This window comes from Eumetopias jubatus, unplaced genomic scaffold, assembly GCF_037043125.1.
Source record: "Eumetopias jubatus isolate StellerSeaLion01/CBP00866 unplaced genomic scaffold, mEumJub1_p1.0 scaffold_4, whole genome shotgun sequence".
NCBI lineage: Eukaryota > Metazoa > Chordata > Mammalia > Carnivora > Otariidae > Eumetopias > Eumetopias jubatus.
The window spans coordinates 68,097,040-68,121,572 of NW_028274810.1; the positions used below are offsets into that span (position 1 = coordinate 68,097,040).

Genomic DNA, 24,533 nt, shown 5'->3' on the forward strand with positions numbered 1-24,533 from the left:
CCATCCGGACAGGTGTGAGGTGATATCTCATTGTAGTTTTGCTTTGCATATCCCTGATGGTGAGGGAAGTTGAACATCTTTTCATGTGTGTTGGCCATTTTCATGTCTTCTTTGAAGAAATGTCTAGTCATATCTTCTGCACATTTATTAATTGGATTATTTGTTTTTTGGGGTGTTGAGTTGTATAGGTTCTTCATATATTTTGGAAACTAACCTTTTATCAGATATGTCATTGGCAAATATCTTCTCCCATTCAGTAGGTTGCCTTTTTGTTTTGTTGATTGTTTCCTTCACTGTACAGAAGTTTTTTTTTTTTATTTTTTTTATTTTCATGTGCTCCCAATAGTTTACTTTGGCTTTTATTTCCCTTGCCTCAGGAGATATATCGAGAAAAATGTTGCTATGGCCAGTGTCAGGGAAATTACTGCCTGTGCTGTCTTCTAGGATTTTTATGGTTTCAGGTCTCACAATTAGGTCTTTAATCCATTTTGAGTTTATTTTTGTGTATGGTTCAAATGGTCCACTTTCATTCTTTTGCATGTAGTTGTCCAGTTTTCTCAAAATCATCTGTTCAAGAGATTGTCTTTTTCCCATTGCATATACTTTCCTCTTTTGTTGAAGATTAATTGACTATATAGTTGTAGCTTTATTTCTGCATTTTGTATTTGGTTCTATTGATCTATATGTCTGCTTTTGTGCCAGTATCATACTGCTTTGATTACTACAGCTTTGTAATATAACTTGGAATCTGGAATTGTGATACCTCTGGTATTGTTTTTCTTTTTTAGGATTGCTTTGGTAATTTGGTGTCTTTTGTGGTTCTATACAAATTTTAGGATTGTTTTAGTCTGAAAAATGCTGTTGGTATTTTGATAGGGATTGCATTAAATGTGTAGATTGCTTTGGGTAATATAGACATTTTAACAATATTTTTTCTTCCAACCCATGAGCATGGAATGTCTTTCCATTTCTTTTTCTTGTCTTTAATTTCTTTCATCAATGTTTTATAGTTTTCAGGGTACAGGTCTTTCACCTCTTTGGTTAAGTTTATTCATAGGTACTTAATTATTTTTGGCACATTTGTAAATGAAATTGTCTTCTTCATTTCCCTTTCTGCTGCTTCATTATTAGTTTATAAAAATGCAGCAGATTTCTGTATATTGATTTTGTATCCTGTGACTTTGCTGAATTTGTGTATCAGTTCTAGTAGTTTTTTGGTGGATTCTTTTGGGTTTTTTACAGAGAGTATCATGTTGTCTGTGAATAATGGAAATTTGACTTCTTTCTTGCCTATTTGGATGCCTTTTATTTCTTTTTGTTGTCTCTTTGCTGTGGCTAGGACTTCCAGTACTGTGTTGAATAAAAGTGGTGGGACTGGATATCCTTGTCTTATTCCTGACCTTGGGGGAAAAGCTCTCAATTTTTCCCCATTGAGTATGATTATTGCTGTGCACTTTTCACATATGGCCTTTATTATGTTGGGGTTTGTTTCCTCTAAAACTACTTTGTTGAGGGTTTTTATGATGAATGGATGTTGTACTTTGTCAAATAATTTTTTTGCATCTATTGAAATGATGCAATGTATCATGTTGATTGATTTGCAAATATTAAACCACTCTTGCATCCCTGGAATAAAACCCATTTGATTGTAATGAATGATTTTTCTAATGTGTTCTTGGATTCAGTTTGCTATTATTTTGGTGAGAATTTTGCATCTATGTTCATCAGATGTACTGACTTATAGTTCTCTTTTTTGTGGTGTCAGATACAAAAGTTAAATTATCTGGTCAGTGTTATCAGGGTAATGCTGGCCTCATAGCATGAATTTGGAAGTTTTCTTTCCATTTCTATTTTTTCAAATAGTTTGAGAAGAATAGGTAATTACTTGTCTTTAAATGTTTGGTAGAATTCACCTCTGAAGCCTTCTGGTCCTGGATTTTTGTTCGTTGGGAGTTGTTTGATTACTGATTCAATTTCATTGCTAATGGTAGGTCTGTTGAAATTTTCTATTTTTTTTAAATTCAGTTTTGGTAGGTTATATGTTTTTAGGAATTTATCCATTTCTTCTGGTCTGTCCAATTTGTTGGCATATAATTTTTCACAACATTCCCTTACAATTATTTGTATTTTTCTATTAGCAATAATTGCACCTCGGATAAACCTCATTGGCTACGATACTGCCACTGTGTCTGATGTTAGGTGTTAGTGCTCCTCCTTCATTTGCAATTTTGTTTATTTGAGTCCTCTCTTTTTGTTGATGAGTCTGGCTAGAGGTTTATCAGTTTTGTTGATTTTTTTCAAATAACCAGCTCCTGGTTTCACTGATCTGTTTTATTGGTTTTTAGTTTCTATATCAGTTATTTCTGCTCTAATATTTATTATTTATTTTTCCTTCTTTCTGCTGGTTTTGGGTTTCATTTGTTCTTTTTGTAGCTCCTTTAGGTGTAAGTTTAGGTTGTTTATTTGAGATTGTTCTTCCTTCTTAAGGTAGACTTCTATTGCTATAAAGTTCCTCTTAGACTGCTTTTGCTGTATCCCAAAGATTTTGGACTACTGCATTTCCATTTTCATCTGTTTCCATGTAATTTTTTATTTCTTCTTTGATTTCTTGGTTGACCCATTCATTGTACAGTAGCATGTTACTTATCCTGCATGTATTTGTGCTCTTTCCAGATTTTTTCTTATGATTGATTTCTAGTTTCATAGCATGATGGTCAGAAAAGATGTATGGTATGACTTTGATCTTTTGAATTTGTTGAGACTTGCTTTGTGACCTAATATGTCATCTCTTCTGGAGAATGTTCCATGTGCACTTGAAAAGAATGTGTATTCTGCTGTTTGGGGACAGAATGTTCTGAATATATCTGTTAATTCCATCTGATCCAGTTTATCACTCAAAGCCACTATTTCCTTGATTTTCTGTTTGGATGATCTATCCATTGATATAAGTGGAGTGCTAAAGTCCCCTATTATTATTGTATTACCATAGATTAGTTTCTTTATGTTTGTTATTAGCTGTTTTATGTATTTGTGTTTTATGTATATGTGCTCTTATGTTGGGTGCATATATATTTACAGTTGTTATACCTTCTTGTTGGATTGTCCTCTTTATTATGATATAGTGTCCTTCTTTATCTCTTGTTACATTATTTTTTTTAATTTTTTTATTAACATATAATGTATTATTTGTTTCAAGGGTACAGATCTGTGATTTATCAGTCTTACACAATTCATAGTGCTCACAATAGTACATACCCTGCCCAATATCCACCACCTAGCCACTCCATCCCTCCTATGCACCTCCACTCCAGCAACCCTCAGTTTGTTTCCTGAGATTAAGAGTCTCTTATGGTTTGTCACCCTCTCTGGTTTCATCTTCTTTCATTTTTCCCTCCCTTCCCCTATGGTCCTCTGTCTTGTTTCTCAAATTCCTCATATCAGTGAGATCATAGGATACTTATCTTTCTCTGATTGACTTATTTCACTTAGCATACTACCCTGTAGTTCCATCCATGTCAATGCAAATGGAAAGAGTTCATTTTTTGATGGCTGCATAATACTCCATTATATATATATATATACCACATCTTCTTTATCCATTCATCTGTTGATGGACTCTTTCCATAGTTTGGTTATTGTGGACTTTGCTTCTATAAACATTGTGGGGCACATACCCCTTCAGATCACTACATTTGTATCTTTGGGGTAAATACCCAGTAGTGCAATTGCTGGGTCATAGGGTAGCTCTATTTACAACTTTTGGAGGAATCTCCATACTGTTTTCCAGAGTGGCTGCACCAGCTTGCATTCCCACCAACAGTGTAGGAGGGTTCCCCTTTCTCCGCATCCTTGCCAACATCTGTCGTTTCCTGACTTGTTAACTTCCTAATGTACCCTGGGTTCTCCCAGAGCAGAACCCTCTGATTTTTAAAGTTCTAGGCCTTAAGTCTTGCTTCTTGGTTCTAAGACCTCATGAAATTCGACCCCTCTGATTTTTAAAGTGAAATGCTATGGGATTTGTCTTTAACTGGTGTGAGGTGGTGTCTCATTGAGGTTTTGATTTCCATTTCCCTGATGCTGAGTGATGTTGAGCACTTTTTTATGTGTCTGTTGGCCATTTAGATGTGTTCTTTGGAAAAATGTCTGTTCATGTCTTCTGCCCATTTCTTGATTGGATTATTTGTTCTTTGGGTGTTGAGTTTGATAAGTTCTTTATAGATTTTGGATACTAGCCCTTTGTCTGATATGTCATATGCAAATATCTTCTCCCAAACTGTTGGTTGTCTCTTGATTTTTTTACTTTTTCCTTTGCTGTGCAAAAGCTTTTTATTTTGATGAAGTCACAATAGTTCATTTTTGCCCTTGCTTCCCTTGCCTTCAGCGATGTGTCTAGGAAGAAGTTGCTGTGGCTGAGGTTGAAGAGGTTGCTGCCTGTATTCTCCTCAAGGATTTTGTTGGATTCCTGTCTCACATCGAGGTCTTTCATCCATTTTGACTCTATTTTTGTGCATGGTGTAAGGAAATGGTACAATTTCATTCTGCATGTGGCTGTCCAATTTTCCCAGCACCATTTGTTGAAGAGACTGTCTTTTTTTCATTGGATATTCTTTCCCGCTTTGTTGAAGATTAGTTGACCATAGAGTTGAGGGTCCATTTCTGGGCTCTCTATTCTGTTCCATTGATCTATGTGTCTGTTTTTGTGCCACTACCATACTGTCTTCATGATGACAGCTTTGTAATAGAGCTTGAGGTCTGGAATTGCGATGCTACCAGTTTTGCTTTTCTTTAACATTCCTCTGGCTATTCGGGGTCTTTTCTGGTTCCATACAAATTAAGGATTATTTGTTCCATTTCTCTGGAAAAAGTTGATGGTATTTTGCTAGAGATTGCATTGAATATGTAGATTGCTCTATGTAGCATAGACATTTTCACAATATTTGTTCTTCCAATCCATGAGCATGGAACATTTTGCCATTTCTTTCTGTCTTCTTCAATTTCTTTCATGAGTATTCTATAGTTTTCTGAGTACAGCTTCTTTGCCTCTTTGGTTAGATTTATTCCTAGGTATCTTATGTTTTTGGGTGCAATTGTAACTGGGATTGACTCCTTAATTTCCCGTCGAAGAGGGTAGGAAGAGCAGAGAAGCAGTAGGGAGCTAAATCCCCTGGGTCTGGCTGCCAGAGGAAGGGAGTTGCAGGCACAGAGTGGGGTGAGAAATAGACTATAATACCAGGGAGCCTGCACAAGAAAGACAAATCCCATATCATTTCACTTTAAAAATCAGAGGGGTCAAATTTCATGAGGTCTTACAACCAGGAAGCAAGACTTAAGGCCTAGAACTTTAAAAATCAGAGGGTTCTGCTCTGGGAGAACCAAGGGGGCATTAGGAAGCTAAGTCTCCTCCCTTAAAAAGATAGCACAACAGATAGTCCATGGAGATACAACTTAGGTGCAGGAGTTTGAAAAACAGCTGGGGCATATGGGAGAGAGAATTAGTTACTAATCTCCGAGTTCCATGAAGGACTTCTCCAGGAACCAAGGCTCCTACAGGTGCTATTCCCCTCCACTACCTACTAGCATGATCACAAGGCAACCTGTAAGAACCAAGCAGGACCTGAATTCACTACCTAATCTGCTGACACCACACCCTGCTCCCCCCACCCAGCAGTGTTGCTCTCAGCACTGCCAGTCCACTCCCCCAGAAGATCGGCACAAAACTTGCCAACACTTTATTTCCCCACCTCCTCTGGAAGACTTACACAACTTGTTAAAATTACACCCACTGAGTGTGCACACACCTTCACTGAGCAGCCCAGCTGGCCAGGTCTCCACAGTGACTATGCATTCCCCGTGGAAGAGAAACAGTGTGCACAGCTTGCAGCACCGCAACCCTACCCTTGCATCCTTTACAGAGTGACCCAAGCTGGCACATGATAGAGTTTCTTCCTTATAGATGTTTAGGTGTGTCTCCTTCATTATTAGTGAAGTTTTCCTGCAGCATTATAATCTACCATTTTTAGGATATATTGCAAAGTAAATGCTATTCTTACTATAACTGATCATCCTCCTCTAGTACCAAGAACACAGGCCATTTGAGGTCTTCATATCCCTCTATAAGGGCAGAATGAAGCTAAGGAAAATTAAAGAAGACTTTATAGATCTAACAGCATACTGGACAGATCCTCTGGGACCTCAAAGCCTCTCTGAAAATTACAAGATTAAATAGTAATCAAATTATTTTTGGTGCATGAACATAACTGTCCATGGTGACAGTCACTGCTTTGTGCCTCTGACCATTCCATCTATAGAATCATCATTTTGTTTCATTTCACAAATCATTTAGAAATGAATTTGATTTACCAGAGAATAGGACTCAAAGTATATTTAACTGGATCCATAAAAACAGAATCTAGGAGAATAGCCTGGTGTGGAATTTTGTTGGTTATTCACAGGATGACCATCTTTCTCCTTGCTCAGCCTGCTGCCTGCATTTGGGAGTTCTACAATTATCAGAATCCTCAATTGGATTATACTTTTATGTAAGTCAAGCTAGTGAAATATTAAAAAAATATACATAATTCATTTTACCCAGAAATTTAAACCTTTACTTCTACTGTAGTAGCTAATCTGATTTCCTGGTCATATAAAACCTTAAAAGGGTCTTCCAAGGGCAGAGGACAAGAGTTCCTCCATTTCCCTCACTGTTTATCAGTTCTATATACAAGAGCTCAGATTTCCTCTCAAGTCAGGATGTTTGTGGTGACATTTATAAATGAGTCCAAGTTTTAAATGTTTTACTGAGCTCTCAGTAGTATTTATAATAAGTTGTGTCAGGAAACCAGCTTAAGGCATGAGAAAGAGCTTAAGATGATAGGCAGTATTTGACTAGAAATCAAGAAGCCGAATTTGAATTCTAGGTCCACTATTTACCAGCTGACTTACTTGGCTTTTTTAGCCTCTTCATTTATAAAATGAGAATAATAGAATTTAGTTTGCAGGATTGTGGTAGGACTAAAATAAGGTAATAGGCAACTAGGTGAATAGAAGAGCAAAGGGCTTTGGAGGCTGGCAGGGTGGATTTTAGGACTTATTCCTCTATTTACTCTTGTTTGCCCTTAATTAAATCACTTTTTCTTTCTGAGTTTCTAGTCCCTCACATATAAAAAAGAAAAAAAGTTAAAAAGGTGTCACAATCTCTAACTTCCCTCTGGGCCAGCAAATCCATGTGATCATTTCCCTCTCCATTCTTAGATGAAAAAAGGAGCGAGCAGCACTACAGATCCTTCTCTCCAAGAGGTTCTTGATGCTTCCAAGTTGGGCCTTCAACCAAGTAATTCTAGTTACCTTGTTTTAACTTCTTCCAAGTCACCTCTTCATTCTTAACATTTTTTTTTCTCATTTAAGCTGTGATCCATGGTTTTCTTCCTGTAAACATTTCTTTTTTTAATGGAACATGATTTAATCTCAGGTGATCTTTCCAAAATATCTGATGTATTTGTATTTTGTGTCCAAGAAACCTAGGTCTCAGCTCTAGGAGAAGTGTTAGCCATAATTCTATGTAACTTTCTCACTACCTATCCATGATCCATTCTTCAGTTTTCATGACAGAGGGCATTTGACTTTTGTTTGAAAGCTTGTAGTGATGAGGCACTCATTAGTAGGGCACAGCATGTTTTGGACCATTCCTTATTACTTGTACCAGAGTCCTCCAGAGAACTTGAAATTAGGTGATACAACTTACAGCAAGTGAATATTACTATTACTACCTCAGATATTATGTACTAATAATTGATCCATTTGTGGAAATGCTTTGACTTTCACTTAACTTGACTCATTTTTAGGCATATTGTAGCATATTTAATGAAGAATTAAAGATTCACTTTTGTGTGATCTGATACTTACTATTGTAAGATCTTGGACAAGTCTATTCACACCCTCGTTCTCCTCATTTGTTGAACGGATATAAGAGGGACACCTGGGTGGCTCAGTTGGTTGGGCATCTGCCTTCAGCTCAGGTCATGATCCCAGGGTCCTGGGATTGAGCCCCATGTTGGGCTCTGCCTGGTGGGGAGCCTGCTTCTCCCTCTCCCTCTGCTGCTCCCCCTGCTTGTGCTGTCTCTCTCTCTCTCTGTCAAATGAATAAATAAAATCTTTTAAAAAATGGGTATATGATTATTCAGCCTGCCTTCCTTCAGGTTTTTGAGAGGATGAACTAAGGTAACATAAATTATGTGCTTTAAATAATGTGATAGCAGGCTGTGACCCCAGCCTTTGTGTTGTCCAGGTATTTGTGTAAATAAAGTTTCATTGTAACATAGCCATGCCCATTATTTATGTATTACATCTTTGGCTGCTTTCATATTACTTTGTTTGAGTTGAATAGTTGCAGTAAAAACTGTGTGGCCTGTAGGCCTAAAATATTTCCTGTCTATCCCTTTGTGGAAATGTTTGCTGATCCTTGTATTTGTTATTTGAATTACTAGAAGGACTATTTTAGGAATAGGCATAAGATGATGATATTGAAGCATATTAATTTAATCAACTCCCTGGTGAACATTAATGAGCACCTGACAATGTTAAGCACTGTTATATATATTTTTCATACATTTTCTTGTTTAATCTTTACAACAGTAGCATGTATTAGGCATCTTATTATATCCATGTTACAAATGAGCTGATGCTCAGTAATTTCACCAAGGCCACACTGGCAGAGAGCCAGGATTGAAATTTAGATATCTGATTCCAAATTTTGTGTTCTTCCTATGATGCCACCTAGCCTTTCATAGGTATGACTTTATTGTAATTCTTACTTATTAGAACCTTTATGGAAAGCGTTAATGATCTGAAAAGTTGTATATGATTAAGTTAATAAGGGGTACACAAGTTTAGCATGAATTATAAATACATTAATATCAGAAAGATGTTCAAATATATCAGCAGTATCAGTGCTTTGAAAACATGTAGAGACAGATAATAGCAAAAACTAACAGAGTGATGAGGATTGAATAGTAAAGATTACTGAATCTTTGAATGTTTTGACATCATCACCACATTTTTGTCAGCACACACCAACCTTCTTCAGTTTAGGTATCTATTAGTTCAATACTTAAAATCTGAATGGAATCATACATGGTGAAAAGATAGGATAAAAAGAGTCTAAGCTGACAGTCTGATTTTTTCCCCAGTTTATGTTTTTTGAAAATCTTCTAATGTTAACTATAAAATAGTCAAATATTTAATAAAGTAGGTTGGGCTACTTCATTAAAAGTGTGCCTTAAAAGAAATGATTATTGAGAGTTTCTTTTAGAAAGAGCATAAGGATTATCTTATTATCAGGTACACACACACACACACACACACACACACACAAAGGTAAGAGAATATATATCCCTTTCTTTGCATGTAATGCTAATATCACACTTGTCATCCATGTAGAATTTGTAGAATTTAGAGTTAAAAGGAAACTTAAAGATCTTTTTTATTTAACTCTTTCAGTACACGAGGAAGAAAACTGAGGCTGAGAAAAGTTTAGTTATTTGCCTACGGCCACACAGCTAATATATGTCAGAACTAGAACTCAATAACTGACCTCTTTCTCATTCATTTGTTTATTCATTTATTTATCCATTCATTCATAAATTTTTAAAAATTGAGTCATCCATGTAACACTTACTGAGGCCTTTCTGCATGGTATCATGATATTAGACACCATCACATAAGCGTTACTTCATTTAATTCTCATGAGGTAAGTATTATTTTATAGCTGAGAAAACTGAAATTACAAGAGATTAAAAATTTTGCCCAAGGTCTCACAGCTTTGACCTGAATTAACTAGCTAGAGAGACTATGAAGGCAATTTGAAGCTCCTTGTATAATTCCAAAGTCAGGCACAATAGAGCTGAACAACCCTATGTTCCAAGTCTGAAATAAATGTCTTGATCAGTCACCCTCAGCTGGTACAAAATTTAGTATTTGAAGTAACTGGCCAGAGACTAAAGAGATGATATGCTGAATTACCAAGTAAACAGAGATTTATATGTTTCATTTTATTTGACATTTGTTTTCCAAAAATAATAAAAACAAAATCGATTTTGAAAAAAAAATTAACACTAATCCTCTCACTGAAGCACAATTAATCTTTTTTTCAAATCTTTTATTGTTATGTTAATCACCATATATTACATCATTTGTTTTTGATGTAGTGTTCCATGATTCATTGTTTGCTCATAACACCCAGTGCTCCATGCAGAATGTGCCCTCTTTAATACCCATCACCAGGCTAACCCATCCCCCTACCCTCCTCCCCTCTAGAACCCTCAGTTTGTTTTTCAGAGTCCATCATCTCTCATGGTTCGTCTCCCCCTCTGACTTACTCCCCTTCATTCTTCCTCTCCTGCTATCTTCTCTTTTTCTTTTTTCTTAAAATATGTTGCATTATTTGTTTCAGAAGTACAGATCTGTGATTCAACAGTCTTGCACAATTCACAGCGCTCACCGTAGCGCATACCCTCCCCAATGTCTATCACCCAGCCACCCCATCCCTCCCACCCCCAACCACTCCAGTAACACTCAGTTTGTTCCTGAGATTAAGAATTCCTCATATCAGTGAGGTCATATGATACATGTCTTTCTCTGATTGACTTATTTCACTAAGCATAACACCCTCCAGTTCCATCCACGCTGTTGCAAATGGCAAGATCTCATTCCTTTTGATGGCTGCATAATATTCCATTGTGTATATATACCACATCTTCTTTATCCATTCATCTGTCGATGGACATCTTGGCTCTTTCCACAGTTTGGCTATTGTGGACATTGCTGCTATAAACTTTGGGGTCACGTACCCCTTCGGGTCCCTACATTTGTATCTTTGTGGTAAATACCCAGTAGGAAGCACAATCAATCTTATTATTGCCTATCTCATTCCAATATTCTCCTTGTGTTTATATATTTTATTTTATTTTTATTTATTATTTTTAAAGATTTTATTTATTTATTTGACAGAGAGAGAGTGAGAGAGGGGGAGCAGGAGAGGGAGAAGCAGGCTTCCTGCCGAGCAGGGAGCCCAATGTGGGGATTGATCCCAGGACCCTGGGATCATGACCTGAGCCGAAGGCAGATGCTTAATGACTGAGCCACCCAGGCGCCTGTGTTTATACATTTTAAATGGATGCAGCCATTCCAGCTATAGTCTTTGCAATTACAGCTTCAATAATCAAAGACTATTCAGTTGCATAATCATACCAAAGTTTAACTCATTCTCTTTGTTGTCCACACACAAATATGTACATCTACTCTTTTTTTTTAAGTCTAATATAGCTAATGAACATGTTCTAATATTTAGGGTTGTTTAGTGTTTTTTAATCTTTTTATTATTTATTTAAAAATAATATGGGAAATAGTTTAAAATCTCTGTGTCAAAGGGTATTATGAATGTCATTCATTTTTGTTCTTATATGTTTCTATTTTAATAGCAAAAGGGATTGTAAAAATTTACAGTGCCTACTACATGAGTAAAATAGGAAACAATTTACTACATTGGGGGCTATTATATAATTGGCAGATTTTGTAATGTAGTAAATGGCTGGATGTTTTAGATACCTGGTGTATATGTAGCAAAGGTGGTGTTTTGTAACTGAAATGCAAAGATTTGGCTCCTGTTTTTGCCTAAACAAGAGATTTATATCCCCTTTGGGTTAGCATAGCATCAACAAAGTTTAGGCCACAGAATACCAAGAATTGTAGATGCCCTGCTGTGAGTGATGACAAAAGGAAAGCAATTTCAAAGCCCAAGATTTTTTGCAATATTTATGCCTTCTCTTGTCTTAGTTTCTTTCATATTAAGGCTAAAAATAATTTCACTTAGAAAATTGTATAAAAGATATGAAGAAGTTTCATTAAAGACTCCTTCAAATGTTGATGTATCTTTTTAATATATAACCTCCTTTAATATTGTAACCAATAATTAAAATAAATCTACATCAAAAAACAATAAAGGAGCTAACCATGAAAATTCTCATTAAATACAGTTTTAATGCATTCATTTTATTTCATTTAGAACATTTTATATAGGCATATATTTTAGAATAAATAATAGGAACCCTCCTTGATACATCTTAGAGGGTTTGGAACTACTTTGGTATGAAAATTATTTTAGTCTTTCATTCAATAAATCTATATTACTTAATGCCTTTTTCTTTTTATTGCTGTAAAAAAACATTGCACAAAATTTACCATATTAACCATTTTTAAGTATATAGTATAGTAGTGTTAGTTATATGCACATTTTGTGCAACAGATTTCTAGAACTTTTTCATATTGCAAAACTGAAACTCTATACCCATTGAACAATTTCCCCTCCCCCACCTTTTGACAACTATCATTCTGCTTCCTGAGTTTAGCCACTTTATTTTATATTTTATATTATGTTTTTAAATTAATTTCAATGTAGTTAATATACAGTGTTATATTATTTTCAGGTGTACAATATATGAGTATAAATAATTACTTTAGATACCTCATATAAGTGGACTCATACAGTAGTTGACTCTGTGACTGGCTTTTTTCATTTAGCATAATGTCTTCAAGGTTCATCCATTTGTAGCATATGACAGGATTTGCCCCTTTAAAAAAGCTGAATAATATTCCATTGCATGTGTATACTACATTTTCTTTACCCATTCATCGGTCAATGGGCACTTAAGTTGATTCCGACTATTGGCTATTGTGAATGTTGCAGTGAACATGCCTATGCAAATATCAAGATCCTGTTTTTAATTCTGCTGGATATATATCCACAATTGAAATTGCTGGATCATATGGTAACTGTTTTTAATTTTTTAAGGAACCACCATACTGTTTTCCATAGAGGCTACACCATTTTATATTCCCAGCGGTGTACAAGGGTTCCAATTTCTCCACATCCTCACCAACATTTGTTTTGTTTGTTTATTTTGTTTGTTTTTTTAATGTGGCTATCCCAGGGGGTGTGAGGTAATATCTCATTGTGGTTTTGATTTGCATTTCCCTGATGATTATTGAAATTGAGAATTTTTTGCTTCTTGGTATATCTTCTTTGGAGAAATGTTTCATCAAATTCTTCGCCCATTTTTAATTGGATTATTTTGTTGTTGTGAGTATATATTCTAGCTATCAACCTTTATGATATATATGGTTTGAAAATAGTTTCTCTCGTTGCTTAGGTTACCTTTTTGCTCTGTTGATTGTTTCCTTCCCTATGCAAAAGTCTTTAAGTTTGATGTCTCATTTGTTTATTTTTGCTTTGGTTGCCTATGCTTTTGGTGTCCTCTCTAAGAAATCATAGCTGATTTAATGTCATATGCTATTCCCTTGTTTTCTTCTTGGAGTTTTATAATTTCAGGTCTTACATTCAGAACTTTAACCCATTTTGAGCTAATATTTATACATGGTGTAAGGTAAAGTACAACTTCATTCTTCTGCATATAAATATCCAGTTTTCCAAGTACCATTTGTTGTAGAGATTTTCCTTTCGTTCTTGTGTAGCATTGGCACCCTTGTCAAAGATAATTTGACCATAGACATGAGGGCTTACATTTGGACACTCTATTCTGTTCTTTTGTTCTATGTGTCTCTATTTATGCCGGTACCATAATGTCCATTCTGTTATGACTATTGTATCTCTGTAATATATTTTAAAATCAAGAAGCATGAGACCTCCAGCTTTGTTTTGCTTTCTCAAGATTGTTTTTGTCTTCTCAGAGTCTTTTGAGTTTACATGAGAATTTTAGGATTTTTTTCCATTTCTGCAAAATTTTCATTGGGATTTTCAGAGGGATTCCATTGAATCCATAGAACACTTTGAGCAATATGGACACTAGCTATATTCAGTCTTTCAGTACATATACATGGGATGTCTTTCCATTTATTTGTGTCTCTTTTCATTTATTTTGTCAGTGATAGGTAGTTTTCACTGTAAAAGTTTTTCACCTTCTTGATTAAGTTTATTTTAAAATAATTTTTTAATTTTTTTATTGTTCTTAATCACCATACATTACATCATTAGTTTTTGATGTAGTGTTCCATGATTCATTGCTTGTGCATAACACCCAGTGCTCCACGCAGAACATGCCCTCTTTAATACCCATCACCAGGCTAACCCATCCCCCCATCCCCCTCCCCTCTAGAACCCTCAGTTTGTTTTTCACAGTCCATCATCTCTCATGGTTCGTCTCCCCCTCCGATTTACCCCCCTTCATTCTTCCCCTCCTGCTATCTTCTTCTTCTTTTTTTTTCTTAACATGTATTGCATTATTTGTTTCAGAAGTACAGATCTGTGTTTCAACAGTCTTGCACAATTCACAGCGCTCACCATACCACATACCCTCCCCAATGTCTATCACCCAGCCACCCCATCCCTCCCACACCACCCCTACTCCAGCAACCCTCACTTTGTTTCCTGAGATTAAGAATTCGTCATATCAGTGAGGTCATATGATACATGTCTTTCTTTGATTGACTTATTTCACTCAGCATGACACCCTCCAGTTCCATCCATGTCATTGCAAATGGCAAGATCTCATTCCTTTTGATGGCTGCATAATATTCCATTGTGTATGTATACCACCTCTTCTTTATCCATTCATCTGTCAATGGACATCTTGGCTCTTTCCACAGTTTGGCTATTGTGGACATTGCTGCTATAAACATTGGGGTGCACATACCCTTTCGGGTCCCTACATTTGCATTTTGTGGTAAATACCCAGTAGTGCAATTGCTGGATCATACGGTAGCTCTATTTTAACTTTTTGAGGAACCTCCATACTGTTTTCCAGAGTGGTTGCACCAGCTTGCATTCCCACCAACAGTGTAGGAGCGTTCCCCTTTCTCCACATCCCTGCCAACATCTGTTGTTTCCTGCCTTGTTAATTTTAGCCATTCTGATTGGTGTGAGGTGGTATCTCATTGAGGTTTTGATTTGGATTTCCCTGATGCCAGGCGATGTTGAGCACTTTTTCACGTGTCTCTTGGCCATTTGGATGTCTTCTTTGGAAAAATGTCTGTTCATGTCTTCTGCCCATTTCTTGATTGGATTATTTGTTCTTTGGGTGTTGAGTTTGATAAGTTCTCTATAGATTTTGGATACTAGCCCTTTATCTGATAGGTCATCTGCAAATATTTTCTCCCATTCTGTTGGTTGTCTTTTGGTTTTGTGGACTGTTTCTTTTGCTGTGCAAAAGCTTTTTATCTTGATGAAATCCCAATAGTTCATTTTTGACCTTGCTTCCCTTGCCTTTGGCGATGTTTCTAGGAAGAAGGTGCTGTGGCTGAGGTCGAAGAGGTTGTTGCCAGTGTTCTCCTTTAGGATTTTGATGGACTCCTGTCTCACGTTTAGGTCTTTCAACCATTTGGACTCTATTTTTGTGTGTGGTGTAAGGAAATGGTCCACTTTCATTCTACATGTGGCTGTCCAATTTTCCCAATACCATTTGTTCAAGAGACTGTCTTTTTTCCATTGGATATTCTTTCCTGCTTTGTCAAAGATGAGTTGACCATAGAGTTGGTCCATTTCTGGTCTCTCGATTCTGTTCCATTGATCTATGTGTCTGTTTTTGTGCCAGGACCATACTGTCTTGATGATGACAGCTTTGTAATAGAGCTGGAAATCCGGAATTGTGATGCCACCAGCTTTGCTTTTCTTTTTCAACATTCCTCTGGCTATTCGGGGTCTTTTCTGGTTCCATACAAATTTTAGGATTATTTGTTCCATTTCTTTGAAAAAAGTGGATGATATTTTGATGGGGATTGCATTGAATGTGTAGATTGCTCTAGGTAGCATTGACATCTTCACAATGTTTGTTCTTCCAATCCATGAGCATGGAACGGTTTTCCATTTCTTTGTGTCTTCTTCAATTTCTTTCATGAGTATTTTATAGTTTTCTGAGAACAGATCCTTTGCCTCTTTGGTTAGATTTATTCCTAGGTATCTTATGGTTTGGGGTGCAATTATAAATGGGATCGACTCCTTAATTTCTCTCACTTCTATCTTCTTGTTGGTGTATAGGAATGCCACTGATTTCTGTGCATTGACATTATATCCTGCCACTTTACTGAATTCCTGTATGAGTTCTAGCAGTTTTGGGGTGGAGTCTTTTGGGTTTTCCACATAAAGTATCATATCATCTGCAAAGAGTGAGAGTTTGACTTCCTTTTTGCCTATTAGGATGCCTTTGATTTCTTTTTGTTGTCTGATTGCTGTGGCTAGGACTTCTAATACTATGTTGAATGGCAGTGGTGATAGTGGACATCCCTGCCGCATTCCTGACCTTAGGGGGAATGCTCTCAGCTTTTCCCCACTGAGAATGATAATCGCTGTAGGTTTTTCATAGATTACTTTTATGATATTGAGGTAGGTACCCTCTATCCCTATACTCTGAAGAGTTTTGATCAAGAAAGGATGCTGTACGTTCTCAAATGCTTTCTCTGCATCTATTGAGAGGATCATATGATTCTTGTTCTTTCTTTTGTTAATGTATTGTATCACGTTGATTGATTTGCGGATGTTGAAACAACCTTGCAGCCCAGGGATAAATCCCACTTGGTCATGGTGAATAATCCTTTTAATGTACTGTTGGATCCTATTGGCTAGTATTTCGGTGAGAATTTTTACATCCATTTTCATCAAGGATATTGGTCTGTAATTCTCCTTTTTGATGGGGTCTTTGTCTGGCTTTGGGATCAAGGTAATGGAGGCCTCATAAAATGAGTTTGGAAGTTTTCCTTCCATTTCTATTTTTTGTCACAGTTTCAGCAGAATAGGTATTAATTCTTCTTTAAATGTTTGGTAGAATTCCCTTGGGAAGCCATCTGGCCCTGGACGTTTGTTTGTTGGGAGATTTTTGATGACTGCTTCAATTTCCTTAGTGGTTATAGGTCTGTTCAGGTTTTCTATTTCTTCCCGGTTCAATTTTGGTAGTTGATACATCTCTAGGAATGCACCCATTTCTTCCAGGTTATCTAATTTGCTGGCATAGAGTTGCTCATAATATGTTCTTATAATTGTTTGTATTTCTTTGGTGTTGGTTGTGATCTCTCCTCTTTCATGCATGATTTTGTTGATTTGGGTCCTTTCTCTTTTCTTTTTGATAGTCTGGCCAGGGGTTTATCAATCTTGTTAATTCTTTCAAAGAACCAGCTCCTAGTTTCGTTGATTTGTTCTACTGTTCTTTTGGTTTGTATTTCATTGATTTGTGCTCTGATCTTTATTATTTCTCTTCTCCTGCTGGGTTTAGGCTGTATTTGCTGTTTTTTCTCTAGCTCCTTTAGGTGTAGGGTTAGGTTATGTATTTGAGACCTTTCTTCTTTCTTGAGAAAGGCTTGTATTGCTATATACGTTCCTCTTAGGACTGCTTTTGCTGCATCCCAAAGATTTTGAACAGTTGTGTTTTCATTTTCATTGGTTTCCATGAATTTTTTTAATTCTTCTTTAATTTCCTGGTTGATCCATTCATTCTTTAGTAGGATGTTCTTTAGCCTCCATGTATTTGAGTTCTTTCTGACTTTCCTCTTGTGATTGAGTTCTAGTTTCAAAGCATTGTGGTTCGAAAAAATGCAGGGAATAATCCCAATCTTTTGGTACCGGTTGAGACCTGATTTGTGACCTAGGATGGGATCTATTCTGGAGAATGTTCCATGGGCACTAGAGAAGAATGTGTATTCCGTTGCTTTGGATGGAATGTTCTGAATATGTCTGTGAAGTCCATTTGGTCCAGTGTGTCATTTAAAGTCTTTGTTTCCTTGTTGAACTTTGGCTTAGATGATCTGTCCATTTCAGTCAGGGGGGTGTTAAAGTCCCCCACTATTATTGTATTGCTGTCCATGTGTTTCTTTGCTTTTGTTATTAATTGCCTTATATAATTGGCTGTTCCCATGTTAGGGGCATAGATATTTACAATTGTTAGATCTTCTTGTTGGGTCGACCCTTTAAGTAGGATATAGTGTCCTTCTTCATCTCTTATTACAGTCTTTGTTTTAAAATCTAATTTGTCTGATAGAATGATTGCCACCCTACCTTTCTTTTGCTGTCCATGAGCATGGTGAATGGTTTTCCACCCCCTCACTTTCAATGTGGGGTGTCTTTAGGTCTAAAATGAGTCTCTTGCAGACAGCATATTGATGGGTCTTGTTTTTTAATCCATTCTGATAGCCTGTGTCTTTTGATTGGGGCATTTAGCCCATTTACATTCAGGGTAACTATTGAAAGATTTGAAACTACTGCCATTGTATTGCTTGTAAGGTGACTGTTACTGTATATTATCTGTATTCCTTTCTGGTTTATGGTGCTTTTAGGCTCTCTCTTTGCTTAGAGGACCCCTTTCAGTATTTCTTGTATGGCTGGTTTCGTGTTTGCAAATTCCTTTAGTTTTTGTTTGTCCTGGAAGATTTTTATCTCTCCTTCTATCTTCAATGACAGCCTCGCTTGATATAGTATTCTTGGCTGCATATTTTTCTCGTTTAGTGCTCTGAATATATCATGCCAGTCTTTTCTGGCCTGCCAGGTCTCTGTGGATAGGTCTGTTGCCAATCTAATGTTTCTACCATTATAGGTTACATATCTCTTCTCCCGAGCTGCTTTCAGGATTTTCTCTTTGTCTCTGAGACTTGTAAGTTTTACTATTAGATGATGGGGTGTTGACCTATTTTCATTGATTTTGAGAGGGGTTCTCTGTGCCTCCTGTATTTGGATGCCTGTTTCCTTCCCCACATTATGGAAGTTTACTGATCTAATTTGCCCCACTATAGCTTCTGCCCCTCTCTCTTTCTTCTTCTTCTGGGATCCCAATTATTCTAATGTTGTTTCATCTTATCATATTGCTTATCTCTCGAATTCTGTTCTTGTGATTCAGTAGTTGTTTATCTCTCTTTTTCTCAGCTTCTTTATTTTCCATCATTTGGTCTTCTATATCGCTGATTCTCTCTTCTGCCTCCTTTATCCTTGCAGTTAGTGCCCCCATTTTTGATTGCACCTCATCAATAGCCTTTTTGATTTCGACTTGGTTAGATTTTAGTTCTTTTATTTCTCCAGAAAGCATTTCTCTAATAATTTCCATGCTTTTTTGAAGCCCAGCTAGTATCTTTAAAGTCATTATTCTGAACTCTAGGTCCGACGTCACAGTAATGTCCATATTGAGTAGGTCTCCGGACAATGGTACTACCTCTTGTTCCTTTTGTTGAGGTGATTTTTTCGCCTTGTCCTTTTGTCCAGAGGAGAATAGATGAATGAGAGAACAAAATGCTAACAGGTTAACAACGTCCCCAAAAAATATACTCTAAAGAAATCAGAAAAGGCCTGAAACCAGGGGAAAAGAAAGGGAAAGAAAGAAAAAAGAAAGAGAAAGAAAAAGAAAGAAAAAGATAAAAACAAACAAAAACAGAACAAAACAAAAAAAACAGAATATGATCAAATATGATCAGGCTGGTGCATAGTTCAGTGCCACACACTAGATTTTGGGTATATTTTGGTCTGTTAGAAGAAAGTGCCTCCTAAAATTTTAAAGAAAGAAAGACTTATATATTTACAAAATAAGGTTTGATAAGATGAAGGGATGGAATATAACTGTAAAAATGAAAATTATAAAAAATTTTAAAAGAGGAATTGATCAGAAGGTGTTTGAAAAAATAAAGAAGAGGATTTAAAAAAAGGAAAGAAAGAAAAATAAAGGGGAGTGAATGTGATCAGGCCGGAGACAGGAAAAAACCATACACTAGAGATTTAGGGTATATTCTGATATGTTAGAAGAAACTGTATCTCAAATTTGAAGAGAGAACAACTTATATATATATGCCAAAAATAAAGGTAACTACTATGAAGGGATATAGTATGACTCTACAAATGAAAAATAAATTTTTTTTAAAAAAAAAAGGGATTGATAAGATGTTGGTTGGAAAAGGGATAAAGAAAAATTCAAAAAAAAAACACAACAGTTAAAAAAAATTAACTTTGAAAGACTAATAAATTATAGTAAAAAAGCCATGAATTCCATGTGGTGTATTCCCCTAGCGCTGGAGTTTTTCCGTTCTCATTTATTGGTAAACTTGGTCTTGGCTGGCTGTTCGTGCTGATATTCCGGGGGAGGGGCCTGTTGCCATGGTTCCCAAATGTCTTTCCCAGAGGCGGAATTGCACCGCCCTTGCCGGTCCCGGCTAGGTAATCAGTTTGGGTTTGCTCTTGAGAGCTTTTGTTCCTTGCAAGGTCTCCGTACAGCATTGGAGGACGAGAGTGAAAATGGCGGCCTCCCAATCTCCTCCCTGGAGGAGCTGAGAACTCGGGGCGCCGCTCCTCAGTGCACCCCCAGAGAAAGGCAGTCAGTCACTCCCATCTCCCTGGTCTCCGGCCGCACTCCCTGCTCACCTGGCCTGTGACTGAGCGTTTCTCTCTCTGGCACCCGACCCCGTGTGGAGTCTCCAAACCCAGCAGATCCCTGTGGTGCGCTCCCATGCCAATTCTCCCGGGGGAGGGAGGGGAGTCTCCCCGGATCTGCTGCTTGTTGGGTCCCTGCTGGAGGAGCAGTGGCCCGACTGTCACCGATCACAGTTTATGGCAACCCCAAGCTGAGAGCTTACTCCTCAGCTCCATCTCTGTAGTCGGCTTCCCTGCTCTGATACCTGGGAGCTGTGCCGCACTCAGGCACCCCCGCTGTTTCTCTGACCCCGATGGTCCTGAGACCACACTGTCCCATGAGGGTTCCACCCCCCGCTTAGCCACTGAAGTGACATCCCTCCATGGAGCCGACTTCTAAATGTTCCGATTTTGTGCTCTGGGGCTCTCTCACTTGCCAGAAGCGGCCAACAGAGGCCCCCTTCCCCACCGTCTATCCTCCCGAATATCGTGTCGGATTCACTTCACACATCCTACCTTCCAGAAAGTGGTCGCTTTTCTGTTCAGAGAGTTGTTGCTATTCTTTTCTTCGATCTCTTGTTGGGTTCATAGGTGTTCAGAATGGTTTGATCCCTATCCAGCTGAATTCCTGAGACCAGATGAAATCCAGGTCTCCTACTCCTCCGCCATCTTGTTCCTCTCTATTTTAAAATATTTTTAATGCAGTTGTACATAGGATTGTTTTCTTAATTTCCTTTTCAGATAGTTTATTGTTAGTTTATAGAAACCCAACTGATTTTTGTATGTTGATTTCGTATTATGCAATTTTACTGATATTTTTATTCTGTGTGTTTGCGTGTACACACAAGTGTGTGTATGGACTTTTTAGGGTTTTCTATGTATAAGCCAATGTAATCTGTGAACAGAATACTTTTGTTTCTTCCTTTCTGATTTAGATGCCATTTATTTCTTCTTGCCTAATTGCTCTTGCTAGAACTTTGGGTACTATGTTGAATAGCAGTGAAGAGAGGGGGATTTGCCTTGTTCTTGATCTTAGAAAGATTTCAGGTTTTCACCATTGAATATGATGTTAGCTGTGGGATCTTCTTATATATCATTTATTATGTTGGGGTAGTTTCCTTCTACCCCTAGTTTTTTGGCTGCTTTTGTCATCAAAGGGTATTGGATTTTGTCAAATGCTTTTTTTTCATCAGTTGAGACAATCATGTGATTTTCATCCTTCATCTGACAACACAGTATATTACATTGATAAATTTGCATGCATTGAACCATTCCTGTATTCCAGGATGCATTGCATAACTTCTAAGTTACATTTGATAGATAATGAGCTGCAGGGACACAAAACATAACAAAATAAAAACAAATAAAAAGGTCTATATTTTTTTGTCCTGGTTCTTTTTCCTTTTACTACTCCATTACTCTGTTGCATCAATTAGGATTCTAAGTCAAGAGATAAACAAATGTAAAAACAAATGTTAAACACTTCTCAGTGTTTAGTGGAGATACCGTTTACATTCAAACTTGAAGGGTTTTTGTGGATTAGTCTGAATACTCTTATGAGAAAGTATTGAGTGTTTCAGTGGCTAGGGGAACTTTAATTTGTTGTTTTTTAATGGATATATGCTGATACTGAAGATGCTGCTATGTTGTGCTAAGCCACACAACCAAGATCAAGTATGGATTCCTATTTTGTGCTGGCCAATTCCATTCCACATTAAATAAGACAAATATTTTATTATTGAAAAGCAGTTCAGTTGATAAGGCACATATGCAAATACAACAGTTAGGTAAACAAAGTATGATAGGATTCTAGAGGTGGGAAAAGTGAACTGCAAATTAGGAAATCATGAAAGATCAGAGAAGACATCATAGAGGCAGTGGTATATTTAAACTGAGCTTTTAAGGACGAGAAATCTGGGGTGCCTGGGTGGCTCAGTCGGTTAAGTATCTGCCTTTGGCTCAGGTCATGATCCCAGGGTCTTGGGACTGAGCCCTGTGTAGGGCTTCCTGCTCAGTGGGGAGTCTGCTTCTCCCTCTCCCTCTGCCCCTCCCCCTCTGCCCCTCTCCCTGCTCGTGCTCTCTCTCACTATCTCTCTTTCTCAAATAAATAAATCTTAAAAAAAAAAAAAGGCAAGAAATCTAATGGAGGAGAAGTACAGCCTGCAAAGTCCCTTGAGTTCAGATCTCTGCAACTTCCACACTACACTAGTGCATGAGAATCTTTGTACTGGTTAGTCTCCCTAGATCCACAACATTTCTTTTATCCAGAGGCCTCAGTCCTCTTCCCATTTGGTATGTGTGTGTGATGGGGTTAGTGGTCATGATGATGTGTTCCTCATCTCTTCCTTTAAGAAAATGTATTCTGAACAGCATAGTTGACAGACAACCTCCAGATGACGCACCAGACTACATGTGCCCTAGGCTACTCTCAGTCATTGGACTAAGTATAGTAGGGGTCCTAGGGGCTGTACCCTACTGCCCAATGTGGGAGACTTTTAAGAGCAACTTTTCTCAGACTCCCCTCTGGCCTGGCTAAGACTTTCTCAGAACTACACTGCAGCCTGAGGCTTTTCTTACCCAATTCTTCCTTTCTTTTCTCCTTTCACAGGTGCCAGACCTGCATTGCTGTTTGAAAGCTTTCCCTGCCTTGCTTCCTGTTATTATTAATAGGCAGTTCTCTCCAAAACTCTCTAGCAGATCTAATGCTATCTTGATTCTTTCTTGTCAAATGATGTGAACTAACAAAGCAGGGGAACCCTACTGCTCTCTTTCCCCAGGGTTATCTCTCCATTGTTTTTCTTCAAGATAGTGACCTCTCTCTTTAGGTATGATAGTATATTTCTTCAACAGCTTTAGGTCTTTATAATAACTAAGGACAGAAGTTGTTTTCAAGCAGCTTCTGTTTTTAGGCCTGCAGGGCCCTTGAGGCAAGAGAACACAAAAGCCTGATTACCATTTATTCATTAGAGAGGGGAAAATATAGACAACAAACACAAAGAGCTCTCATTACTCTGAAACATTTATTAATTTATTAGAAGACTCATTTAGGTAATATGTGAACTGTACTCTTTCCCATATAGTATTTCATTTGACACTTATAATAGTTCTTAGAGGCAGATATTATTTATACTTTTTAGTTGTAGACATTTAGGATGAGATTAAGTGATTTTCCAAAAGTCACACAGAAAACAAATGGACAGCCTAGTAGTTAAAGCCTAACCTGCTAAACATCAAATTCTGTGTTCTCTGCAATGCAACATCCTGCAGCATGCCCTCTTTTTAAGGTCTTAGTAATAGATGGAGTACCTTCATAGGTATTCACACTCAGTAGAACACTGTATTTGTCTTAGTTTTCTTGAAATTCTTAATAAGTTTTAAACAGGGGTCCCTCATTTTCATTTTGCATTGGCCCCCCCACAAATTATGTAGACATCTTATTCTTATTACTATTTTAGTCCTCGTTGCTGTCTTATGACAAAATAGCACAGACTGGGTAGCTTATAAACAACATTTATTGCTCATAGGTCTGGAGGTTGAAGTTTTAGGAACAGGGTACCAGCCTGGTCAGGTTCTAATGAGGGGCCTCTTCCAGGTCATAAACTTCTCAGTGTATCCTCACATGGTGGAAGTGGGATAGAGAGCTCTGTGGGAATCTCTTTTATAAAAGCACTAAGCTCATTCATGAGGGCTCCAAGCTCATGACCTGATCAACCCTCAGAGGCCTTGACCTGCTAATACTGCATTACCTTTGGGAGTTAGGGTTTTGACATATGAATCTGGGGGGACACAAACATTCAGAACTTATCAGTTATAATTTTTTCAGCTGTCAGATCTAATCTTCCTTCTATAAGGAGTTTGAGTTTTATCTATAGAGCAATGGGAAACTAAGTCAACATAGTTTAGTGGATGACTCCAGGGAAAATGTCAGAGATCTTAGGTTCCCCACCTGACTATGAGACTTTTAGCAAATGCTCATTCCTAAATCTTCTGTGCCAAGTGTATCTCCCCTCCACACTACTACATCACCAACCCTTACTGACATTGTCAGGTATGCATATTAGGCAGATTTCTTTGGCAGTGATGCAGAAGGGTTTAGAGGAGACAAAACTAAGATGCAGTCAGAAATATAGATGCCTTGAGGTCTGGTCTGGCAGCA

At 37.4% G+C, this 24,533-nt stretch overlaps 1 protein-coding gene and 1 pseudogene across 1 annotated transcript in view; one reads left to right on the top strand and one right to left on the bottom strand.

Annotated features, from left to right (window-relative positions):
- Window positions 1–24,533, top strand: part of AGBL4 (AGBL carboxypeptidase 4) — a 1,510,278-nt gene that overhangs the window by 612,660 nt on the left and 873,085 nt on the right. The window lies entirely within an intron of this gene.
- LOC114212185 (U4 spliceosomal RNA) lies at window positions 2,076–2,194 on the bottom strand (annotated as a pseudogene).